This window comes from Sciurus carolinensis, chromosome X (assembly GCF_902686445.1).
Source record: "Sciurus carolinensis chromosome X, mSciCar1.2, whole genome shotgun sequence".
In the NCBI taxonomy this organism is placed as follows: domain Eukaryota; kingdom Metazoa; phylum Chordata; class Mammalia; order Rodentia; family Sciuridae; genus Sciurus; species Sciurus carolinensis.
Genome location: NC_062232.1, coordinates 84437176 through 84461859, shown reverse-complemented (window position 1 = coordinate 84461859; position 24684 = coordinate 84437176). Strand labels below are relative to the sequence as shown.

General features: G+C 35.7%; 1 pseudogene; it reads right to left on the bottom strand.

The window, feature by feature from the left end:
* Positions 1-8204: 8204 nt before the first annotated feature.
* On the bottom strand, positions 8205-14326 carry LOC124971581 (MKI67 FHA domain-interacting nucleolar phosphoprotein-like; annotated as a pseudogene).
* Between the last annotated feature and the right edge of the window lie 10358 nt (positions 14327-24684).

Sequence of the window (24684 nt, the reverse complement as noted above, 5' to 3'; positions counted from 1 at the left end):
CGAGATACTCCTCTTTTGCAGGCCTCCCAGAGCTCTAGGAACAACAGATGCCAGACCTGCAGACAGGATGCAGCGCTGGGGTGGGGCGCTCGAGACTGACTGGTGCTTGGGTCCTTTACCCGAATCCAGGAGCCTCCTCACCCAACCTTCTCCTATATTACCCCCTCCCGCACCCCAGTCCCCATTTCTTTTCAGGCCATGGGCACCAAACCAGGATGCTTTCCACACTACCTTTGTGTCTGTGTGTCCCCTCCCCAGAGGCGACCTGCCCAACCCATCCCCGCTCCGTCCAGGTCATTCAACTTGTTTTCATAGGTGCAGAGTGTGAGAGGGGGTTATCCAGAATGCATCTGTTTCACTGTCGCATTGCAGGGGCACCCCCCTACCCCACCATGATTTGCTCTAAAATGGATAGAGGGATGTGGGGGTCGAGAAGGTAAAGGGATCTCTGCAGGGCCCTCCCTCCCCAACGCCTCCCTCCCCCACGCCTCCATCCTGCCCCCCGCCACTGCGCGCCCACCTCCTCCTGAATTTCATTTATCCCTTCCACCACCCTCTGTCCGCTGGTTCCTTGCCCTATGTCCGCTGGAAGCTCCCGGCTTTGTACGGACCTGCGAGGACCCCGGATAGGCCTGTGCCTCCTCGGGCTCGCAGTAGCCCAGGTAGCTTCAAAATATCGTTCTGCGTGGGCTCCGGGTCCAGGACCGCACCGCAGGGTTGGCAGTCGCGGGAACTGGTGCCCATGTCGGCTCCAAGCCAGTCACATGAACACCGCGTCACCCTAACTGGATTCCCCCAGACACCTTCCCCACCCCCCCTCTACTCCCATCTCAGAGGTACTGGGGAACTACCGACTGTGGGCGGGTATGGCAAAAGGGAAGCGGCTTTGCAGAGAAGAGAAGAGGCTGACTTTCTGAACCCAGGTGCTTGACCTGGAGCATCTACCAGCAAACTTGCATAGCATGCCTCCCAGATGCTCTTTACAGGTGTGACAGCTGATCAGAGAAGGTATCCAACTTTGCAAAGAGGGATCAGTTCCTGAACCCCACAATTACTTTAAAAACCAGCTCTATCTGACTCCAGAGCCTGGAGGTGGTGCTTGTCAGGGAGCTGAATTGTCATTCTAAATGGCCGAGTTCCCAGAGTTTCTTTCTCAGCCTCTTCTCTCCTCAACTCATATATTCTCTGGCAATCTCATCTGCTTCCCTCTAAAACACGAAGCGACCCCCCAGTCTGCTTGTCTAGACTATTCCCTCCCCATATATATCCTACTTTGCCAAAGGTCTATTGAATATCACTGCCTAAATGTCCCCTAAGGACTTCAAAGTCTCTGTACCCCAAACTTATTTCATCAACTTCCTTCTTGCCATATCTGTTGGCATCTCTCCAAGCTGGAAAATTCCCTCCTACATTTGGCTTTTAATCATTGAAGGAGAATGTCAAATAGCTAACAATGAAGACATTAAAATATGTTTTAATGACTTCAGATAAAGCTTTATCAAAAATGGATTTTAACAGGCTACTATGGTTGACTCCTGCTTGCTTTTCTTCCCTTTACTTCCTCATTTATTATTTATTTATTCACGTTTTTGAAACCACTACCCAACCCAAAGATGACTATAATGTGTCATTTTTATCTCTTTAAGTTTATTCTGTTTGAAGTTCATTGAACTTCTTGGAAATATAGGTTAGTATTTTTTCATTGAGATTGAGTATTTTACAGTATTTGTTTTTTTATTTATTAGATAGGGTCTTGCTAAGTTGCTGAGGCTGACCTGGAACTTGCAATCTTCCTGCCTCAGCCTCCCAAACCACTGGGATTACAGGTTTGTACCATTGTGCCCACCTACCTTTTTCCCCCTGCTCCTGCTTCCTGGAGTCCTATAGGTTTCTTGGGTTCTGTTCATTTTTACACATTCTTTTTCTTTCTTTCTTCTTAGACATAACATAAATTGGCCTATATTTGAGGTCACTGGTTCTTTTTTTTTCCTTTTTTTTTTTTTAATCGGTGCTGGGGATCAAACCCAGGGCCCTATGCTTGTAAGGCAAGCACTTTACCAACTGAGCTATCTCCCCAGCCCCTGATTCTTTTTTCTACCTGCTCAGACCTGTTGTTTTGTTAGCCTTCTAGTGAGTTTTTCGTTTCAGTCATTGTACTATTCAGCTCCAGAAATTATCTTATTATTTCTATCTTTTTATTTCTTTTTGCTGATATTCTATATTTGGTAAGACATTCTTCCCATTTCATTTTATCCTTTATCAATGATTTCCTTTAACTTTTTTTGAGCATATTTAAGAAATTGATTAAATATCTTTGTCTAAGCTAGGCATGACGGTACACATCTGTAATCTGAGAGACTCCAGAGGATGAAGCAGGAAGATTGCAAGTTTGAGATCAGCTTCAGCAACTTCGCAAGACCTTGTCTGAAAATTTTTTTTTTAAATTAAAAGGGCTGCAGATGCAGGAATAATTTATGCTTTTGCTGTAAATTGGAATTTTTTGTTTTGTTTTTTGTATGCCTCATCAAATTTTATTCAAATTCATATATCTTACAATCAGATTCTCCCTCTTCCCTAGGTTTTGTTGTTAATCTTTATTGTGAGATATCATTTGTTTGTTTATTAGCCTTTTAAATTATTTCTGTAAATTATATATTCTTTGTTATGTGTAGCCTCTGAAGTCAGTGTTTTATTAGTTTATTAGTGGGTTTCTGTTTGGACAGTTCTTGTAAAAGCATAAAGTCAACACAAGGGGGAAAAGAAAGAAGGAAAGACTGTCTTGGTCTTTGCAAAGACTGTCAGGTCTTTGAGTTGGGGCATATTTCAATTTTTTACCTTCAGTTTGTTTAGAACCTGACGGTCAGCCCAAAGTGAATTCCTATGTCTTCTCTGGTGTTTGCCGAATATGTGTTCCACTCTTGGCATTTGTGTATATGGTATTCATAATTCTCTAGTATATGTGAGAGTTTTTTAAATGCTTTTTCTCCAATTATCTCTTTTCACAGACTCTCTCTTTCCAGAATTCTCATTATACTTATTGCTGTCCGGTATGTATTCCTTTCCCTGTACTGCTGTGGCCAATATGTGGGACTTTAAATGCTTTGGGGAAAATGTCAACCAGAAAGCTAACCTAATTGTAGTTCTGGAAGTGCTCCCAGTCTGGTCCGCCAGAGAGCTTCCAAGATGGCCCCATCCCACAATCTTAAGATTCTCTAAGATTAAGTACAAATCCCTATCTCTAGCATTAGCAATCTAAACCAAGAGAACAGGCTGCCATCAAAAGTTCACTGCCAATCTGGGATATGGTAGGTAGGCAATTTAAAAGTTCTCCCTACAAAGCAGTGGTATCTTTCTTTGCCAAGTTTCTATCTAGTTGTTATAACTTTTTGACAGAATTCCAGAGTTTTAAGAAAGTTGATTCTGACAGTTTTTTCTAGCTCATCAATTGTTCATTTTAGAGCCATGGTGTCCTATACTCTGACATTTTCTGTGATGTTACTTGTCTCTTTTTCCTTTATGTCACTTTTGGTACTTTGTCTCATTCTTCGAACTATCTTGTCTTATTTGATGACATGCAGGTGTTCATAGTATTATTCTATAACTTCTTTTTAAATATTTTTAGTTGTCAATGGACCCTTATTTTATTGACATGTGGTGCTGAGAATCGAACCCAGTGCCTCACACATGCTCGGCAAGTGCTCTACCCCTGAGCCACAACCCCAGCCCCTATAACTTTTTTTTATCAACAGGATTTGGACTGATTTTTCATCTTTCATTTTTGATTTTAGTAGTTTCAATCTGCATTTTTCTTTCTTGATCAGTCTAGCTGAAGTTTTGTAAGTTTTTAAAGGTAAATATTTTCAAAGAACCCAGTTTTAGATTCCTTGATATTTTGTCCTCTATTATAAATTTATTTCCAATCCAAACATCACTATTCCTTTCTCCTTATTTCTTTGATTTAAATTGTTCTTTTATTTTAGTTTTATTTTAGCAGGGAGTGGGGCTCCCAGGGATTGAACCCAGGGGTGATTAAACACTGAGCTACATCCCCAGCCAATTTTTTATATTTTATTTAGAGACAGGGTTTCACTAAGTTGCTTAGGGCCTTGCTAAGTTGCTGAGGCTGACTTTGAACCTGTGATCCTCCTGCCTCAGTCTCCCAAGCCAGAGGGATTACAGGTATGTACCACTGTGCCTGGCTAGTTTCTTTTTTTAAAGTGGAAGCTTAGATTGTTGATTTGACATTTAAGGTACATATATTCATCTAAGTAAAGCTCTACTACACACAGAAGTTTTGAAATGTTGTGCTTCTGTTTTTCAAAACATATTCTAATTTATCTAATGACTTCTTCTGATGAAATGGGAGTATATTGTTTAATTTCTACATATTTATAGGATTTCCAGACTTTCTTATGTTTTTGTCACTAATTTAATTCCTTTGTGATCAGAGAATATCATTTTTATAATTTCAATTCTTTTACGTGCATATAGAATTTCATTATGGCCTAATTTTTTTATTCCCCTATTTTCACACTATTACATAATTTTTTGTGTGTGTGTGGTGCTGGGGATTGAACCCAGGGCCTTGTACTTGTGAGGCAAGCACTCTACCAACTGAGCTATCTCCCCAGCCCTTATATAATTTAAAAAGGTATTTTGTGTATCTTTTTGCTTGTATTGTTTCTTTAACAAGATTTTAAAAATGTTTTCTTAGTGGATGCCCTGGGAATTACAATTAACATCATAAAACAATCTACATTTTATCAATTCTGACTTTGATTCAATGGGAAACAAGACGTTTACTCTAATCCATAACTCCAGCCTCTTCTTCCTTCTTTGTGCTATTATCTTTGTAGAAATTACTTACTTAGCCATTATAAACCCATAAACACTGCTTGGTAATTATAGTTTTATGGTGTCTTCTTTTAAGTCAAATAGGAGAGGAAAGAGCTACACATAAATATTTATGTAATTTGTATTTATTTACTATTGTAGCTGAAACAATTACAAAAAACTGTGGATTAAAACAACAGAAATTTATTTATTCCCTTATAGTGCTGGAACTGAGAAATTTTAAATAGTAGACCTGTAATCAAATGAACAGTAGGATCATACAGCTTCCAGAGAATTTAGGGGAGAATCCCTTTCCTTGCCTTTTCCAAACTACCTCTCCTTTTCTTCCTTCCATCCCTCCCTCCCTCCTTCCCTCCTTTTCTCCTCTCTCTCTCTTTCTCACTCTCTCTCTCTTTCTCTCTTTCTTTCATCATGTGAGATAGTCGATATTCCCCAGGCTGGTCTCAAAGTCAGGCTCAATTGAACCTTCTGCCTCGCCTCCTAAATACTTGACACTAAAAGAGTATGCCACTACTATTCACCTGCTTTTTCAGCATTTAGAGCTAAATTCATTGTATTATTTGGGTTTTGTCCTCTTCTTTCATCTTCAAACCATCAGAATGGTAGCTTCAATTAATCTATCTGCTTCCATCTTCATATTGTTTTCTTCTTGTGTCTCAAAATTCTCTTTCTTCCTCTTATAAGAACACTTATGATAGCTTTTAGGGTTCAACCTAGTAATCAAGGATAATATCCCTATGTCAGGATTTTGAGTTTAATCACTCCTTCAAAGTTTCTTTTTTGGTATAAACTTTAACATTCATAGGTTACAAATATTTGGACATGTATATCTTTTATGGGGCCATTATTTGGCTTACTATACTTTTGCATTTACCTGTTTAGTTACCTTATCCTTAATTCTTATCTCTTTATGTGAATTCAAGTTATCACTTAATGTCTTATAACATCAGCCTGAAGGACTTATCAGTAGTTCTTGTGGACATACATTATTTAAGTATCAGTCTTTGGAAATGTCTTAGTTTACAGTTAAAATTTACGGAGAGTTTGCTGGAAAATAAATCTTCATTAACAGTATTTTTCTTTTAATACTCTGAAGATGTCATCTGACTGGCTTCTGGTTCCATTATTTTTATAAAAAGTCAACTTTAGTGTTTTTCATGAAATTTGAAATTTTCTGTCATTATTCCTTTAAATATATTTTCATGATACTTTCTTTTTCTCATCTCTTTATGAAAGTCCCATTGTGTCTGTGTTGGTACCTTTGATAGTATCCCAAGGTTTTCTATGTCTCCCCATATTTTAATTCATTTTTTCTCCCTGAGACTCATAATACCATTTATCTTCAAATTCACTGATATTTCTTCAACCAATTCAAATTCATTATTGAACTTCTCTAATGAATTTTCTATTCCAAATGTTTTTCTCTTATTTGTTGCCTTCAGTTTTACAAGACAGTAGGTTCAATTTTGACATACATATAAAAACATGGAGTATATTTTATTCTAATTAGAATCCCAACTTTGTAAATGTACATGATGTGGAGAATCATGGTGGTGTATATGTATATGTACATAGGAAAGTTATATCAGATTCATTCCACTCTCTTTGATATTCCTGTGTCCCCTCCATTCCCTTCATTCCCCTTTGTCTACTCCACTGAACTTCTGTATAGTGCTTTTGGTAATATGGCCATTTGGACAATATTAATTCTGCCTATCCGAGAACATGGGAGATCTTTCCATCTTCTAAGATCTTCTTTAATTTCTTTCTTTGGTGTTCTATAAAAGAGGTCTTTCACCTCTTTTGTTAGGTTGATTCCCAAGTATTTTATTTTTTAAGGTTATTGTGAATGGAATAGATTTTCTAATTTCTCTTTCAGCTGATTCACCATCATTGTATATAAACACAATTGATTTATGGGTGTCAATTTTATATCTTTCCACTTTGCTGAATTTACTATAATTTCTAGAATTTTTCTGGTGGAGTTTTTTGAGTCTTCAAAATATAGGATCATGTCCTCAGCAACTATGGATAATTTGAGATCTTCTTTTCCTATTTGTGTACCAAGAATTTCTTTCTTTTGCCTAATTGCTCTGGCTAGAGTTTCAAGGACTATGTTGAATAGAAGTGGTGAAAGAGGGTGTCCCTGCCTTGTTCCAGTTTTTAGAGGGAATGCTTTCAGTTCTTTTTTCCATTTAGAATGATATGGCCTTGGGTTTAATGTATATAGTTTTTACAATGTTGAGATATTTTCCTACTATCCCTTATTTTTCTAGTGTTTTGAACATGAATGGATGCTGTATTCTGTCAAATACTTCTTCTACATCTATTAAGATAATTAAGGGATTCTAATCTTTAAATCTATTTAGGTGGTGAATTACATTTATTTATTTCCAAATGTTTTAATCCAACTTTGCATCCCTGGGCTGTAACCCATTGATCATGGTGCACTATCTTTTTAATGTTTTTTTATGTGATTTGCCAGTATCTTATTAAGAATTTTTGCATCTTTGTTCATCAGGGATATTGGTCTGAAGTTTTCTTTCCTTCATTTGTCTTTGGTTTTGGTATCGGGATGACACTAGCTTCATAGAATGAGTTTGGATAGGTTCCCTCCTTTTCTATTTTGTGAAATAATTAAGGAGGATTAATGTTAGTTCTTTAAAGTTCTGGTAGATCAGCTGAGAATCAATCTGATCCTGGGCTTTTCATTTTTGGTGGGCTTTTTTTTTTTAAGCAGAGCTGATTGTCTTTATTTAGTGGTGATAAAATGGCTGCAGATTAGTACTTATGTGTGCAATTAACAGTGACCCTTTAACACAAACAAAATAAAGAGGAGGTAGGAAATCTGAAAACTTGGGGAAACCAGGACAAAGGCAGTGTAAGCCCAACCACTGCAGGCTGCATTGTATCCCTGTATTTCAGCAAGGGCAACATGTCTCTCAATGGTTACATTTCATTGTACCTTGTAAAATATAGTTAGCCACTGTAAGAAAATTATCACATTTTGTCAGAAGATACAATATATATAATGTATTCAGAATTACTGCTTTGTTTTTCTTTGTCTTCATCTGTTTTTCCCTGACTGCTTAGGTGTTGGAGTCTCTTGTACTCCTCCTTCTGCACCAGATATAGGCTGTTGAAAACTATTTCATTATCCTTATAATCAATCTATTCACACCATTTTCATTTCCCCAAAAATGTTAGTGTACAAAGTGGTGTGGTGCCCTGGCTATCTGCACACTTCTCAGGAATTGTAGCAGTGCCTTTAGAAACCCTTTTCTTCTTTGGTATGCCTGAAACCCTTTTCTTCTTTGTAGGTTTATCTGAGGGCTCTTTGGTCTTATTTGTTAAAACCAATTAAGGAAATCATAATTAATTCCTTTTCCTTCTAATTTCTTCCTGAGCAATTTTTCTCTCCTTTTAAATTGCTCTTCCATCCATAGCTTTTGAATAAATGTCGATTTTGATTATACTGCTTCATGACTGGATATGATGGCTCATGAAATGGAACATTTCACTCTAAAAATTTCTTTGTATAATTTTTACATCAATATCTTTCACCAAAAAAGTAGTTATTCATTGTTTCAGCAACTATCTTGGCAATATCTTTAGAATCGTACTCCAAAAAGGCATAACCTCTGCTATTTCTTGTCCTTTCACATCTGAACAGTCTGAATCTTGTAATACTGCCAAACTGGGAGAAATATGCTTTGATTTGGGTTTCATAAAGTGCTGGAAGCAGATGGACCACAAAGATTACTCCAGGAATAAGTTTTTCTTGCTGTTTTTGCCTGTATTTTCACGTGTCACAGCAATAACTTAAAGAACTAGTTGTCTGATGTCTATCTCCCCACAAGGAAAATCATCAACTGTTTTCTAGGTTCGCATTGCCAGAGCCAGCATCAAGTACATGCTTAGGAGCTGTTGGTTAGGTTATACACTAGTGAACCTGCTATACCTTCTGAAACTGGATGTCTTCCTGTGGGTTCAGCAAAAGAATCTGCCTCCGGGACAGCAAACCCTGTCATGCTGAAAGATCCCAAACAGCACAGTTCCACACTGCATGCTCCCAGAAATCCATTGGTAGGCTTTCCGTGGTGTCTTCAATTTCACTATCTGAAATTGATCTGTTTAAGTTTTCTATTTCCTCCTGGTTAAATTTGGTAGGTCATGTGTGTTTAGAAATTTGTCAGTGTCTTCAAGATATTCTAATTTTTGGAGTATAGGTTTTCTAAAATAGTTTCAGATTATCCTCTGTATTTCAGTAGTGTCCATGATGATATTTCCTTTTTCATCACAAATTTTAACTATTTGGGTTTTTCCCCCCTCGTGTTTAGAAATTTGTCAGTGTCTTCAAGATATTCTAATTTTTGGAGTATAGGTTTTTCTAAAATAGTTTCAGATTATCCTCTGTATTTCAGTAGTGTCCATGGTGACATTTCCTTTTTCATCACAAATTTTAACTATTTGGGTTTTCCCCCCCTCTTTCTTTTGGTTAGTTTGACTAAGGATTTATCAATATTATTTAGTTTTTATTTAGTTTTTTTTTTTCAAAGAACCAACTTTTTGTTTCATTGTTCCTATGTATTGTTTTTTGTAACCTCAATTTTATTGCTTTCAGCTCTGCTTTTAATTATTTTCTGTCTTTTACTGCTTTTGGTGTTGATTCATTCTTTTTCTATGACCTTGAGATGCAATGTTAGGTTATTTATTTGGTGACTTTCTATTTTTTTAAAGAAGGAGCTCAATGCTATGAACTTGCTTCTTAGAACAGCAGTGTCCCAGAGATTTTGATATATCACTATTCTCGTGTACCTCTAAGTATTTATTTTAATTCACCTCTAATATCTTCTGCTATCCATTCATCATTCAATTTCATATTATTTAATCTCAAGGTGTTAGAGTAGCTTCTATTTTTTAATCTTATCACTGATTTCTAATTTCATTCCATTCTGATCTGATAGAATGCAAGGTATTATCTCTATATTTTTTTTGTTTGTTGAGAGTTACTTTGTGGCCTCAGATATGGTTTATTTTAGAAAATGATCCATGTGCTACTGAGAAGAAAGTGTATTCAATAATTGATGAATGAAATATTCTATATATGTCTGGTAAGATTAAATTGTCAATTGTATTTTTTTAGTTTTGTTGCTTCTTTATTTAGTTTTGATTTGGTAGATCTATCCAGTGATGAGAAAATCATGTTAATGTAACCCAGTATTATTGTTTTGTGGTCTATTTGACTCTTAAAATTGAGAAGAGTTAGATGGACATAAGTGCTCCATTATTCTAGGGCATAAATATCTATAATCGTTATTTCTTGTTGTATAATGCCCTTATATGGTATGAAATGACCTTCCTTGTTTCTTTCGATTAACTTTGTTTTGAAATCCTTGTTTATGAGATCCACATGAGTGATATTTTTTTCCCATCCTTTCATCTTCAGTCTGTGTATATCTTTGCCTATAAGATGAGTGCTTGGAGATTGCATACTGTTGGGTCTTGTTTTTAATCCAGTCTCCCAGTCTATATTTTTTGGTTGATGAGTTTCGGCCGTTTACATTCAATATTATTATTGAGAAATGATCTTTATTCCCTGTCATTTTGATTTATTTCTGGTTTTTAATTGTAGTAGTTTCCCCTCTGATTGACTATTCTTCTAGTGTAGCTCCTCTGCTACTGGTTTTCCATTTTATTTTTCATTTCTTCTTCATGAAATATTTTATTGAGTATGTTTGTTAGTACAGGTTTTCTAGTGTGAATTCTTTTAACTTTTGTTTATGTGAAAGGCTTTTATTTCATCATCAAATCTGAAGTTTAATTTTTCTGGATATAGTATTCTTGGTTTCATCCATTTTCTTTCAGGTCTTTGTATATACTATTCCAAGACTTACGAGCTTTTGAGGTCTGAGTTGAGAAGTCAGCTGAAATCCAGATTGATTTACCTCTAAATGTGACCTGCATTATTCACTAGCAGTCATTAAAATTCTATCCTTACTCTGTATGTTAGCTATTTTCATTATAATATGTTTTTGTATGTCTCCTATATTTGATTTTCCATTTCATTCTTACGGTCTTGGAAATTTTAAGGTATTATTTCATTGAAAAGATTGAGCATTTCTTTAGTTCATGTTTCAGGGCCTTCATCTATCATAATAAATCTTAAATTAGATCCTTTCATGTTATTGCATATTTCTTGAAAATTCTGTTCATAGTCTTTTGACATCTTTTCTCCATGGTCAACTTTATTTTCAAGATTATATATTCTGAATTTATTGTCTGAAATTCTATTTTACAAGTGGTCTAGTCTGCTGGTGATCCTATCTATTGAATTTTTAATTTAGTTTATTGATTCCTTCATTTTGAAGATTACCACTTAGTTATTTTCCAGAATCTCTCTTTACAAATGATATTTTGCTTCCTTTATTTTCTCTCTCATTTCACTCCTTACATTGTCTTTTGCCTTGCAGATCAGTTTAATTATAAATTTCTAAATTCTGTCTCTGAAATTTCCTCCAATGTGGTACCAATGGATTCTTTTATTGAGATATTTTGGTTTGCTTAGAACAGTTTTTTCCCTTGTTTTTTTTTCATATTGTTTGTGTGTCTACCCATTTATTATTATGAGTCCATCATCTTTGTCTCCTCCTCCAGATGTTTTTCATTCATTGGGGAAAGATAGTTTTTTTTTCAATCAATGATACTAAGAAAATTGTTTATGCACATTTCAAAGACTGAAGTTGTACCTTTACATCATCTTAAATATTAATTTAAAATGAATCAAATACCTTGATGTACAAGCTAACACTACAAAAATCTTAGAAGAAAATTTGGCAATAGCTGGGTGACATTGGATTTATGATTTTTATATGTTACTGAAAGTATTGGAAACAAAGGAAAAATAAATTAGACATCATCAAAATTAAATAATTTTGTACATCAAAGTACACCATTAAGAAAGCAAAAATGCCATTAACAGAATGGGAGAAAATATTTGGAAATATATATCTTATAAGGGATAGAGATTGATATCTGGAATACACAAAGAACTCAATCACAACAACAACCAAAGAAAAGAAAAAAAATCCATAAAAACATTTTTAAAATGGGCAAAGGAATTGAATAAACTTTACTCCAAAGAAGATATACAAAGGTCAATAAGCAAATGATATGATGCTTAACATCTCTAATCACTAAGGAAATACAAATCAAAATCACAATGAAATACCACTGTATACCCATTAGCATGATAATGATAAATAATGTAAAAGTGTAATTAATTTATTATGATAAATTAACAGTAAGTGTTGCAGAGGCTGTGGAGAAATTAGAATGTTTGCACATTGCTGGTGGGAGTGTAAAATGATGCAACCATATGAGAAATATTTTGATTTTTACTCAAAAAGATTAACATAATATTGTCATATATATTCCAATAATTCAACTCCTGGGTATATAACCAAAATAATTGAAAGTAGGAACTCAGATATTTGTACAACCATGTTCATAACAGCATTATTAGCAATAATTCAAATGTGGAAAAAATTCAGGTGTCTATCAATAGATTAATATATAAACAATATATAATGTATACATACAATAGAATATTGTTCCAGTTTCAAAAGAATAAATACCTATTACATGGTACAATATTGATGAACCTTGAAAATATACCAAGTGAAAGACTCCAGACACCAAGGGGCAAATACTGAATGCTTTCATTTATAAAATACCTAAAATAGTCATATACACATTGATAGATGTACACAGTGTGGAAAGGCTGAATCAAGCTATTTAACATATGTGTTAACTTACATACTTACATTAACTACACACTTTTTTTGGTGGAAACACCTAAAGTCTACTGTCTTAGCAATTTGCAAATATACAATACTGTGTCATTAATTGTACTTACTGTTGTTCTATCAATCTCTTGAGAGTATTTTTCCTAACTAAAATTCTGTGCCTTTCGCCAGTATCTCTTAAACCCCAACCTAGTCCCTCATAATCATCATTTTACTCTGGTTCCATGAGTTTTATTTTTAAAGATTTTACATGGGAGTGAGATCATGCAGTGTTTGTCTTTCTGTGCCTCGATTATTTTTAACATAAGTTGGTTCATCCATGTTGTTACAAATTACAGGATTTTCTTTTAAAGACTGAATAACATTCCATTGTACATATATACCATATTTTCTTTATACATTCATCCAATTATGGACACACAGGTTGTTCCCATATCTTGGCTATTGTAAATAATGCTTCACTGAACTTTGGAGTGCAGGTATCTCTTTTGCATACCAATTTCATATCCCTTGGATATATATCTAGTAGTGGGATTTGTGAATCATATGGTGTTTTTATTTTTACTTTCGAACAATCTCCATACTTTTTTGATAATGGCTGTACCAATTTGAATTTATACCAACAATATACAGGATTATCTTTTTTCTGCATCTTCACAAAAGATTCATCTTTTGTCTTTATGATGGTAGCATTTCTATCAGGTGTGAAGTAACATTCTAGCTGTGGTTATAATTTGCATTTCCCTACTGTTCAGTAATATTGAGTATTTTTTTCATTACCTTTTGGCCACTCTTATATATATATATATATATATATATATATATATATATTTTTTTTTTTTTTTTTTTTTTTTTTTTTTGGAAAGGTATATTCAGGTACTTTTCTCATTTAAAAGGGTTACTTGTTTTCTTGCAATTGGATTGTTTGATATGTGTGTGTTTTGGTTTGAATGTAAGTTGCCCCAAAAAGCTCACATGTAAGACAATGCAAGAAGGTTCAGAGGAGAAATGACTGGGTTGTAAGAGTCTTAACCCAATCGGTGAATTAATCCTTGATTGGATTAATCGGAGTGCTAGTGTGTGGCTGGAGGAGGTGGGAATTGGGGCGTGGCTATGGGGCATATATTTTTTATGTGGAGAGTGGTGTCTTTCTCTCTCTCTACTTCTTGATGATGACAGCTGCTTATCTCTGCTCGCACTCTTCTGCCATGATGTTCTGCCCTGAGGAATGGAGCCAGCCTTCTATGGACCAAGACTTCTGAAACTGTGAGCCCTCAAATAAACTTTTCCTCCTCCAAAATTGTGCTGGTCAGATCATTTAGTCACAGCAGTGAAATAGCTGACTAAAACAGTGTGTAGTGGACACAATACTTTTATTTTATTATTTTTTCTATGTGGTGCTGAGGATCAAACCCAGTGCCTCATAATTGCTAGGCAAGTACTTTACCACTGAACTACAAGCAAAGTCCATTTCCTTATATATTTTGAATACTAATCCTATAAGTGTGTCTTGCAAATACTTTCTCCCCTTCTGTAGGTTGTTTCTACATTCTGTTTATCATTTTGCCATCGCAAGCTGGCAGAGGAGCCAGCCCTCCTGTATTGCAGAACTAGCCAGAGGGTGAGTCAACCCGCCTGACCCCCACACCAAGGTTGGGCGCCATTGGTGAGCCTGCCTCCCTGACCCCCCTACTGCTGAGGGACACTGGAATTGCCTCTGTGCTGACTCAGCACACCCTCCCTGTGGCACCCCAGCTTGTTTATAGACTGGTGCAGGTATTTTGAATTATTCCTGAGGGCGTGGCCATCATCATTGGAAGGGCAGCTCCCTTCCTGAGACACCTACAGGAGACTAGAGGACCTTTCACAGGACCCAGGAGTCAAGAAGAGGAGGTATTGAGAGACTCAGGACCAACTCAGAGCCACGGGGTGAGTCTCTCCCACTGGGTGGGCTCCCCAGATGGGGTAGTAGTCCCAAAATGCAGGGAACTTTGTGGAGTAGAGTGGCCCAGTGAGACTCCCCCACTGGAGCTGTGAACCCAGTCAACCTGGAGCATTGCAGAGGAGGGCTGTACAGTGAGAGGATTTGACAGAGAATGAGGGTCTAAGGCCGAGGCAGTAGGTCCGTTCCCCAGGGAACGTAGCAGAGGAGGGCTGCTCAGCCAGAGAGTTCATAGCAGTGCCAGGCTCCCCAGCCCAGGCTGTAGGTCGGGAGCCCAGAGAACATTGCAGAGGAGGACTGCCCAGTCCAGGTGGTAGTTCTGGACCAAAGGGAACCTCTTGGAGGAGACCTACACAGTGAAACTTCCCCACTGGGTGAGTCTTCCCCGCTGGACAAGGCTTTGCCACCGGGGCAGTAGAACCAGAGACATAGGCCTAGATCAGATGTGCCCCAGTCTGCAGTCTAGTCCCCCTTTGGCTGACCATCAGTCAACAAGTGGAGGCAACTCTGCCCACTGACAAGGAATATACCCCACCTGAAGGCCACCACCCCTAGAGGGGAACCTTCCTTGTGGAGCACCGCATTATCAAGTTCCTCCAAGACTTCAGGCTACTGAAGGCTAGGAGGTAATATACTGGAAATCTACAGGGTCACTATAAGTCAATAGAGGAAATCTGCAATATCTCAGAGTTTTATTACGAGAGGGTTAGATACCTGACCAATATAAGAAAACAAGGGAAGAAAATGTCCCAAACAAACCTAGATGCTACAGCAATAAAATCCAATGACAGCATGGCAGAAGAAATGTCAGAAAGGGAGTTCAGAATGTACATAATTAAGATGATCAGAGAAGCAAACGAGATGAAAGAGCAAATGCAGACTTTGAATGATCGCACCACTCAACAGTTAAAAGAGCAAATGCAGGAAGAAAAAGATCATTTCAATAAAGAGTTAGAGATACTGAAAAAAAAAACAAATAGAAATCCTTGAAATGAAGGAAACAATAAACCAAATTAAGAACTCCATAGAAAGCATAACCAATAGGATATAACACCTGGAAGACAGAACCTCAGACATTGAAGACAAAATATTTAACCTTGAAAACGAAGTTGACCAAACAGAGAAGATGGTAAGAAATCATGAACAGAATTTACAAGAATTATGGGATATCATGAAAAGGCCAAATTTAAGAATTATTGGGATTGAGGAAGGCGTAGAGAAACAAACCAAAGGAATGAACAATCTATTCAATGAAATAATATCAGGAAATTTCCCAAATCTGAAGAACAAAATGGAAAATCAAGTTCAAGAGGCTTATAGGACTCCAAATACACAAAATTACAACAGACCCACACCAAGGCACATTATTATGAAAATACCTAACATACAAAATAAACACAGCATTTTAAAGGCTGCAAGAGAAAAAAATCAAATCCCATTCAGGGGGAAACCAATAAGAATATCAGCAGATTCTTCAACCCAGACCCTAAAAGCTAGATGGGCCTGGAAAACATTTTTCAAGCTCTGAAGGAAAACAGATGTCAACCAAGAATCTTATACCCAGCAAATATTACCTTCAGATTTGATGACAAAATAAAATCCTTCCATGATAAACAAAAGCTAAAAGAATTTACAAAAAGAAAGGTGGCACTAAAGAACATTCTCAGCAAAATATTCTATGAGGAAGAGATGAAAAACAATGATGCAAATAAGAAAAAAATATTTCATGAAATAGAAGAGGAGGGAACCCTCCCAAACTCATTCTATGAAGCCAATATCACCCTAATACCTAAACCAGCAGAGACACATCAAAGAAAGAAAATTTCAGACCAATATCCTTAATGAATATTGATGCAAAAATTCTCAACAAAATCTTAGCAAATCGCATACAAAAATATATTAAAAAGATAGTGCACCACGATCAAGTGGTTTTTATCTCAGGGAAGCAAACTTGGTTCAACATTTCAAAATTAATAAATGTAATTCTCCATATCAACAGACTTAAAGTCAAGAATCACATGATTATTGTGATAGATGCAGAAAAAGCATTTGATAAAATACAGCATCTCTTCATGCTCAAAACACTAGAAAAAATAGGGATAGTGGGAACATTCCTTAACATTGTAAAGGCCATCGATGCTAAGCCCATGGCCAATATCATTCTAAATGGTGAAAAACTGAAAGCATTCCCCCTAAAAACTGGAACAAGGCAGGGATGCCCTCTTTCACCACTTCTATTCAACAGTGTCCTTGAAATTCCAGCAAGAGAAATTAGACAGACCAAGGAAATTAAAGGGATACAAATAGGAAAAAAAGAACTCAAACTATACCTATTTGCTGATGACATGATTATATATTTAGAGGAACTTGGAAATTCTACCAGAAAGCTTTTAGAAGTCATAAGTGAATTCAGTAAAGCAGCAGGATATAAGATCAATGCTCATAAATCTAATGCATTTTTATTCATAAGTGATGAATCTTCAGAAAGAGAAGTTAGGAAAACTACCCCATTCACAATAGCTTCAGAAAAAAATAAAATACTTGGGAATCAATCTCACAAAAGAGGTGAAAGACCTCTACAATGAGAACTACAGAACACTAAAGAAAGAAATTAAAGAAAACCATAGAAGATGGAAAGATGTCCCATGTTCTTGGATAGGCAGAATTAATATTGTCAAAATGGCCATACCACCAAAAGTGCTATACAGATTCAATGCAATTCCAATTAAAATTCCAATGACGTACTTCACAGAAATAGAGCAAGCAATCGTGAAATTCATCTGGAAGAATAAGAAACCCAGAATAACTAAAGCAATCCTTAGCAGGAAGAGTGAAGCAGGGGGGTATCGCAATACCAGAACTTCAACTCTACTACAAAGCAATAGTAACAAAAATGGCATGGTGTTGGCTCCAAAATAGACAGGTAGATCAATGGCACAGAGTAGAGGGCACAGACACAAACCCAAATAAATACAATTTTCACATACTAGACAAAGGTGCCAAAAATATGCAGTGTAGAAAAGATAGCCTCTTCAACAAATGGTGCTGGGAAAACTGGAAATCCATATGCAGCAGAAAGAAACTAAACCCCTATCTCTTACCCTGCACAAAACTCAACTCAAAATGGATCAAGGACCTTGGAATCAGATCGGAGACCCTGCATCTTATAGGAGAAAAAGTAGGTCCAAATCTTCAACATGTCGGCGTAGGATCAGACTTCCTTAACAGGACTCCCATAGCACAAGAAATAACAGCAAGAATCAACAACTGGGATAGATTCAAACTAAAAATCTTTCTCTCAGCAAAGGAAACTATCAGCAATGTGAAGAGAGAGCCTACATAGTGGGAGAAAATCTATGCCACTCATACTTCAGATTGAGCACTAATTTCCAGAATATATAAAGAACTCAAAAAACTCTACACCAAGAATACAAATTACCCAATCAACAAGTGGGCTAAGGAAATGAGCAGACACTTCACAGAAGAACATCTATAAGCAATCAAGAGACATATGAAAAAATGTTCAACATCTTTAGTAATAAGTGAAATGCAAATGAAAACTACCCTAAGATTCCATCTCAACCCAATTAGAATGGCAATTATCAAGAATACAAGCAACAATAGGTGTTGGCGAGGTTGTGGGGTAAAAGGTACACTCATACATTGCTGGTGGGACTGCAAGTGAGTGCAGCCACTCTGGAAAGCAGTGTGGAGATTCCTCAGAAAACTTGGAATGGAACCACCATTTGACCCAGCTATCCCACTCCTTGGCCTATACCCAAAGACTTAAAATCAGCATACTACAGAGATACAGCCACATCAATGTTCATTGCTGCTCAATTCACAATAGCCAGATTGTGGAACCAACCTAGATGCCCTTCAATTGATGAATAGATAAAGAAACTGTGGTATATATATATATACAATGGAATTTTACTCAGCCATAAAGAATAATAAAATTATGGTATTTGCAGACAAATGGTTGAAATTGGAGAATATCATGCTAAGTGAGATAAGTCAATCTCGAAAACCAAAGGATGAATATCATCTCTGCTGAAAAAAATCAAATGATGAATATCCACTGATGAGCAGATTATGACACATAATGGTGGGTGGAGGGGGCAAGAATGGAGGAAGGAGGGACTGTATAGAGGGAAAAGTGGCTTGGGAGGGGTGGGGAGGAAGGAAAAAAAATAACAGAATGAATCAAAAACTATTACCCTATGTAAATGTATGATTTCACAAATGGTATGCCTCTACTTCATGTACAAACAGAGAAAAAAGATGTATCCCATTTGTTTACAATAAAAATAAGTTTAAAAATATTGACAGTAAATGTATGAATTTACTTCTGGGTCTCCATTTTATCTCATTTGTCTATTTTTAGACTAGTACCATGCTGTTTTGATTATTATGACTTTTTTAAAGAACAGGTATTGTTATTTTATTATTTTTAATGCTTTTATTATTGCATTATTGTTATACATAATAGGCTCATTCTGAAATAATCTTATATGTATGAAATTTAATTTGCTCCACTTGAGTGCCTGGTGCCTCCTCTTTTCCTCCCTTCTTCTCTCTCATATTCCTTTCCCCATATCCTACTGGTTTGCCGTTTATTTATTTGTTTGTTTGTTTTTAATTGGTGCTTTATAGTTATGCATGAAGGTGAAATTCACTGTGTTATATTTATGAATGCACATAGTGTAATTTTTGTCAAATCTCTTCCACATTACTTCCCTGTCCTATCCTTCCTGTCTCCCCCTCAATCTCCTCCTACTCCACTGATCTTAAATCTATCCTAATGACATCCAAACCACTCTTTTACCTCACTTTGATCTAGCTTATGCATGTGAGAGAAAACATTTGACCATTGCCTTTCTGATTCTGGTTTATTTCATTTAATCTGGCATTCTCTATTTCCACCCATTTACCCAAAAATGCCATAATTTTATTTTTCTTTGTGGTTTAATGAAACTACGCTGTGTAGTATATATACCACATTTTCTTTACCCATTCATCTACTGAAGGGCACCTGGGCCTGTTTCATAATGTGGTTATTGTGAATTCTGCTGCTATATACTTGATGTGACTGTATCACTATAGTATGTTGATTTTATTTCTTTTGGATAAATATCAAGGACTGGGATAGTTACGTCATATAATGGTTTCATTTCTAGTTTTCTGAGGAATCTCCATACTGTTTTCCAGAGTGGTTTTGCTAATTTGAAGTCCCACTAACAATGTACAATATATGAGTGTACCTTTTACCTCACATACTCACCAGTATTTATTATTTATATTCCTAAGAATTGCCATTCTGGCCAGAGTAAGATAAAACCACAATATAGTTCTGATTTTCATTTCCCTGATTGCTAGAGATGTTGAACATATTTTCACATATTTGTAGGTACTTTGTATTTCTTCTTTTGAGAAATAGCTGTTTAGTCGTTTTGCCCATTTTTTGTTTGGGTTACTTTGTGTGTGTGTGTGTGTGTGTGTGTGTGTGTGTGTGTGTGTTAAGCTTTTTGATTTATGTATTTGGATAATAATCCCTTATTAGAGAGTAGCTGGCAAAGATTTTCTCCCATTCTGTAGGTTCTAACCTCACACTCAATCATTTTCTTCATATGACTTTTGTGAAATCAGGTAATATAATGACTCAATCTTTGTTCTTCTTGTTGAAGATTGCTATCACTATTTGGGGTCTTGTGCACTTCCACATGAATTTTAGAATTTTATGTCTATTTCTGTGAAAAGTGCCATTGCTATTTTGATAGGGATTGTATTGATTCTGTAGATCACTTTGGGTTTCATAAATATATTGTAAATATTAATCTTTTTGACCCAAGAATACAAATATATTTTTATTTATTTTTATCTTCTTCAATTTCTTTCATTATGGTTCTCAGTGTGTAGATCTTTAACCTCCGTGGATATATTTATTCCACAGTATTTTATTATTTTTATAACTATTATCAATGGAGTTATTTTCTTCTTTTCTTTTTCAGACAGTTTGATATTGTGTATAGAAATGCTGTCAGACCATATCAAGATGGTGGCAAGCTAAGACTTCATGTGATTATTTCCTCACAAAAACACCAATCTGAAAAACTATTCATACACAAATTTGACTTCACAAGATCTAAGAACACATGTTGAGAGACAATAGTACCTGGTTTTATAATAACAATAATTAGAAGAAAAGACATATTGAAGAAGATAGGAAGTACAAACTTGCTTGCATCATCCTTTACCAAACTCCAATTAATGAAGCATGAACACAGAAACCTCTCTCTTTGGAGAGGGAAATAGAATTAAATCAAGCCTAGATTCCTGGAACTCAGTACTGGGCCTAACACAGAGAAATCTAGAGTCTCACAGTTCCTGCCCTAGAGCAGTGCTCACAGATAGATACTTGGACCCACCTTAATCTGGTAGAGGAGACTGCCTCCACCACCCTTCCCCAAAACGCAGAGAGTGCAGTCCAGAGAAAGTGTGTATCTACTAGGGAGTAAGACAGGGTAGTAATCATGGAACTTTGTCTTTGATCTTAATGCCAAGTTGGTATAACTCAATACCAGGTAGATCCTAAGAGCCCCTATCTGTAGGCCAGGGTCATTGATAGAACCTTATGGCCCACCCCAGTGCCAGATAGAGACCTGCTTTTCCAGTGGGATTAACTAGTAGTCTGGCACATATCACCTCTGGTGACCTTAAGCAATCTCAAGCAACAAATACTCCATAGCAGAAAACCCTCAACAGAAGTACAGACCTTGATGTAACCTTTGTGCTGCACTGGTCCTTTGTGGGCTATAGATTCTAGGTCTGATCCAGTGTTGTAGCACTGGCAACAGTACAAGGTACTATGATGCTCTCCCAGCCTCAAGCAACATGACATATTGCCACGGTCTCTGTGGGAGAAAAGCTAGGATATAATTGTTGCTCAGAAGTCTGGGTCTGTTCCCTCCATGATGATGTCCAGTATGAGGCAGAATCCTGTGTATCTCACCATAGGACAGTGACTGTGGATGAAGCTTCTGGGCTTGACCCAGCCCCAGGTGGAGGGTTGAAAGGATGGACTACTATTTTTAGTGATCTCCCCAGTTGATCCTGAATAACACACCAACTTTGGATTTGTGACAAACTTGGACTTGAGGTTCCCCTCTTGTGCTGAAACCGTGACGCAGTAAGATTCATGGCAAACACAGACTAGGGCACCATCTAGTGCTCAAATAGCAGCAGTGATCACAGGTTCAACGAAAATAGTTAATTAGAATTAATTTCTGGAAGAACAGTCAAAAACCCATGTTATTAGTCTGGAATGAGTACTTAATCTTTCCATGAACAGACACTGTCATATGCCAATAAGCATCAAAAATTTTCAGGGAACCATGAACTCACCTATTGGACAAAATAAAGTGTAAGAAACAAATTATAAAGCAATTGATATGTATAAACTCTCTAAGTTAGAATTTAAATTAGCTGTTTTAAAGAAATTCAATAAACTGCAAGGTGATAGAGAACCAATTCAGAATTCTTATCAGTAAAACGTAATGGAGACTGAAATAATTTACAAACACAAATTCTTGAGCTGAAAAGCATACTCAGCATACTAAACAAAATTTAAACTTAATGGCATCAATAGCAGAATAGATTAAACAGAAGAAAGGATAAATGAACTTAAAGATAGGCTATTTGAAAATACAACTACAGTTAGAGGAGAAAAATGACAAAGAATGAAGATAAATGAAGAAAGTTTACAAGAAATTTGGAACAGAATTGAAAGAAAATATTCAGATTATTGGGAGCTAAAAGGGACTTGATAATGCCAAAGATGTAGAATACTTTTATAAAGAGAAAATAATAGAAAACTCTTCAAACTTACAGAAAGATACAAATGTTCAAGCACAGGAAGGTCAAAAGTTACCAGTCAGATTAAACTCAACTAAGTCTAATCAAGCCTTCAACAGTTCAAGACAGAGAAGATTCTCAAAGAATGAAGAGAAAATCAAATAATGCATGAAGGTATTCTAGTTTGCCTGAAAGCAGACTTCTCAGAAGAAATTTTATATAACAGGAGAGAGTGGGATAAGATAATCAACCAAAAACACTGTACATAGCAAAATTATACTTTATAAATGGGGAGACAAAGGCAATCTCAAACAAATACTGAGAGAATTTATTACCACCAGACCTGTTCGACAAGATGCAATAAATGGAGTTTCCCAAACTGATCAAAAAAAAAATGTTACCGAGTAAGAGGAAAACTGCAAAAGGTATTGAACTCACTGGTAAGAGCAACTATCCTGACATATTCAGAATTCTCTAATATTGAAAATATGATATGTAAACTACTTTGTTCTAATATGAATATTAAAACAATTAAAATATTAATAATTTCATTAACGTTAAGAGGAAGGCAATGTAACACGATACAAAATTGGATATCAAAAATTCAAAATGAAGGGAGGAGTGGAGTGCAAGTACAGAGTTTTTACATTAGTCTTTTTCTCTTTCTTTTTTGTTTTTTCCCTATCTTCATGATCAATGTTATCATTTCAAAATAACTTTTTATAATCAAAAGATATAACAAAAGTATCATGCTAATCAGAAAGTGAAAACTTACCATAGGCACACCAAAAATAATAATAACTGAGGAATTAAAACACACTACTAGAGCAATGATTTAACCACAAAAGAAGACTTCTAAAGGAGAAAGAAAGGAAATTTTTTTAAAAATGTTAAAACATAGCAATAAAATAGTGGTAGAAAGGCCAGAGGCTTTACCCAGCAATAATAACCTCGAATATAAATGGATTAGCTTCTTTAATTAGAAGAAAGTGTAACTGAATGGATTTAAAAAAAAAAAACAAGGCCCAACTATATTCCGCATACAAGAAACTTTAAATCAAAAGCAGCAAAAAGCGGCAAGGTAGGTCATTATATAATAATAAAGGAGTTGATTCAGCAAGAAGAAATTTCAATTCTAAATATACATGCACCCAAAGTCAGAACATCTAAATGTATGACATAAATATTAATAGGCCTAAAGGAGAGAAATAGACATCAATGTAATTCTAGTAGGGAATTTTAATATTCCACTTTCAATGTGATAAAGATCATCCATAAAGAAAAATCAACAAAGAAACAGCAGAATGCAACTATACCCTAGATCAAATGATACCAAGGAACATCTATAGAACTATCAGTTGTGAACATAAATTCTTCACAATAGCATCTGAAACATTATCCAGGATAGAGCATATTGTAGTGTCCAAAACAAATTCCAAACAATTTTAAGAACTGGAAATAATGTTAAGTATCTTTTCTGAAAATAATGCACTAAAACTGAACATCAATGACTAGAAAAGTTTTGGAGACTATAAAAATACATGGAAATTAAACAACATACTCCTGAACAATGAATGGATACAGGAAGAAATTAAGAAGGAAATTTGAAAAATTTCATAAAGCAAATGAAATTAGAAACAAGGCATATAAAACCGAGGGAAGTTAACAGCACTTAATGTCCACATTGAAAAAGTAGAAAGATCTCAGAAAACAACCTATCACTATATCTAAAGGATCTAGAAAAAGAAGAACAAATGAAACATAAAATTATTAGAAGGAAAGAAGTAACAAAGAAATTAGTAATAGAGACTAATAATGTAACATAAAAGACCAACTAAACAGAGAGTGGGTTTGAAAAGATAAAATGGACAAACTCTTAGGTAGACTTACTTAGAAAACAAAGGAGACTGCTCAAATAAAATCAGAGGAAAAAAAGGAAACAAACCACTGGCACAAAATACCAAGAATCATTAGAGATTATTAGGAATAATTACATATCAACAAATTTGATAACCCTGAGGAAATGAACAAATTGTTGGACATATAAACCTTGACAAAATTGAATCATGAAAAAATATAAAACCTATATTTTAAATACACATTTAAAAAGAAAGCAATAACAAAAAAAGTTATTAAATCAGTAATAAAAAGTCTCCCATCAAACAAAAATCCCAGGACCAGATGATCTCATTGCTAAATTCCACCAAACATTTTTCTTTTATTTTT